Genomic DNA, 2500 nt, shown 5'->3' with positions numbered 1-2500 from the left:
TATTCCTTCCTTTCTTTGATTTTTTCTCGTGTATTTATTTTCTTCCCTGTTGCAGTTTTTTTTTTCTTCATTCCTGTTTATTCCACTTTCTCTCCCTCCTATATCTTCTTCCATTACTCTCCTCTTATACAACGATGCACATTCTGTCTTTATTCATTTTTTTCCTTCCTCTTTTTTCCTTTCTTGTCTTTTCATTACTGCAATCACCCACTTTCTATCTCCTTTCTTTCTTCGTCTTTCTCTTTTTCCCCTCACATTTTTCTTCTCTCGTCTTCCTGGTGTGTTTCCTCCTTTTGTTCTTTTTTATAGCATTTCTGTGTTCATCTCCTTTTTTCTTCATTCTCTTTCTCTCTTTCCCTTTCTTTCCCCTTTCTTATCTTCTTCCGCTGTCTTCCTCTTCTGCCATTACTGCAGTCCTCTATTCTTTTTAATTTCTTTCTTTTATTCTCTTTTTGATCTAATTATTTTCTTCACATTTTTTTACCTTTTTTTCCTTCCATATATTTTTCCCGTTACTGCATTTTTTAGCTAATTTCCTTTATTATTTATCTTTCCTTCCATTTATCTGCCACTGTTTCCTTCTTTCCTACTCTATCGTTATCTTCTCTTTCCTCTTCTCTTTCTTTTATTTTCTATTCTTTTTTGGTAGCAGTTTATCTCCATTCCTTATTCTCCTTCTTCACAATTTTCCCTTTCTCTTTTTTTTTTCTCTTCCATTCATTCCTTGTTGTTATTCTGATTTTCTCTTCTTTCCTTCTTCTCTTGTTTCTTCTTTATTGTTCATCCCTTGTCTTTCTTGTCCTTCTTCTCTTAATTTGTCATTTTTGGCTTTTTTTTTTCTTCTCTTCTTCCTTCCTCCTCTCCTCCTCTCTCTCTTCTCCTCCTCCTCCTTCTCTCTCTCTTTCTCTCTCCTCTCTCTCTTCTCTCTCTCTCTCTCTCTCTCTCTCTCTCTCTCTCTTTTTTCCTTCCTGTCTTCTCCTTTCCTCTCTTTCCTTTTTTTTCTTTCTTTTTTTTCCTTCTTTTTTTCTTTTTTTTTTTTTTTTCTTTTTTTTTTTGGAACTGTTTTTTTAACTCTACTGCTGCTGCTCTCCATTTTTCTCTCTCTTCCTTTTCTGTCAAGTTCCTTTTTTTTTCTTTTGTTGCCCTTGTCCAAATTCCCTTATTCCATAAAAGAAAAAAACCCACCAAACCACCAAGACATAACCAGTACCACCAACACCAACTGCACTATTTATTACTGTTGTTGCTAAATGAATGCATTTTAATTGATTGTCCTTTACTTTTATTTTAAACTGGTTGTGTAAACGATAAGGAATAGTAGTAGTAGTAGTAGTAGTAAGTAGTAGTAGTAATCGTCCGTTAATAGTGTCCAGCGGTGGTTGATGTGACAGTCGTGCGTCTGGTTAAAGACTGTACTCTCACCTGTACAGCCGCGCCCTCTATCTCTCAAGGGTGTCATTTCTGTCCCTTAGCTGTGCAGTGTTGCCACGTCGCCTCACCTGTGTGCTGCAGTGTTGCCGTTGCCGCATTTTCATCTCAGGTGACTTTATCGCTTATTCCCAGCCGCAGTATGTCCCTCAAGCGCTCTTTTTTCTTCCTCGCTTTGTTATACTGGAGCCAAATTTTTTTTTTTTGGGTTTGTGTGTGTGTGTGTGTTGTGTGTGTGTGTGTTGTGTGTGTGTGTGTGTGTGTGTGTGTGTGTGTGTGTGTGTGTGTGTGTGTGTGTGTGTGTGTGTGTGTGTGTGTGTGTGTGTGTGTGTACGCAGGCTTACCCACCATCCTCATATCAAGTCTTTACATTGATCACTCCATCTTTCTCTTCACCCTTCTTCTTCTTTCTCCTTCCCTCCTCCCTCCTTCCTTCCTTTTCCTCTTTTTCTCTCTCTCTCTCTCTCTCTCTCTCTCTCTCTCTCTCTCTCTCTCTCTCTCTCTCTCTCTCTCTCTCTCTCTCTCTCTCTCTCTCTCTCTCTCTCTCTCTCTTCTCTCTCTCTCTTTCTCTTTCTCTCAGGACACCAAACTTGCTCTTTCTCATACAGTTCCTCCTTCTGCTTGACTCTTCCTCCTCCTCCTCCTCCTCCTCCTTTCCCTCCTCCTTTCTTCCCTCGTCATCGCTCTCATTTGTATTTTTTATGCAAAACTTTATAGTGTTTGCAGAGAGTGTGGTTTTTAATGAGTTTGGGGGAGGAGGAAGAAACAAACAGGAAGAGGAGAAGGGATTGAGAAGAAGAGAAAAGAGAAAGTCTACAAGGAGGAGAAAGAGCTGGTGAAATATGGCCGTAGAAAAATATTAATAGGGTAGATGGAAGAAGAAACAAAAAGAAGAAAATGGAGAAAATAAATAAAAGGAATAGCATGAGGAAGCTCTCGAGAAAGGAAGAAAAAGAAAATGATGGGAGGTGGAGAAAAAGAAGGAAGAGGAGGAGAAGGAGGACATTGTGCCGATATGAAACTGTAAATGTTGAAATATTGCTGCATTGAATATTCTTGTGAGCAGCAGCAG

At 38.9% G+C, this 2500-nt stretch overlaps 1 protein-coding gene across 1 annotated transcript in view; it reads right to left on the bottom strand.

Moving 5' to 3' along the window:
• LOC123519404 (m-AAA protease-interacting protein 1, mitochondrial-like) overlaps positions 1–2500 on the bottom strand; it is a 13154-nt gene that overhangs the window by 9976 nt on the left and 678 nt on the right. The gene's annotated exons all lie outside the window — the stretch shown is intronic.

Source organism: Portunus trituberculatus, chromosome 45 (genome assembly GCF_017591435.1).
Source record: "Portunus trituberculatus isolate SZX2019 chromosome 45, ASM1759143v1, whole genome shotgun sequence".
Classification (NCBI taxonomy): Eukaryota; Metazoa; Arthropoda; class Malacostraca; order Decapoda; family Portunidae; genus Portunus; species Portunus trituberculatus.
The sequence above is the reverse complement of the archived record's forward strand: the minus strand, read 5'-3'. Positions and strand labels throughout refer to the sequence as shown.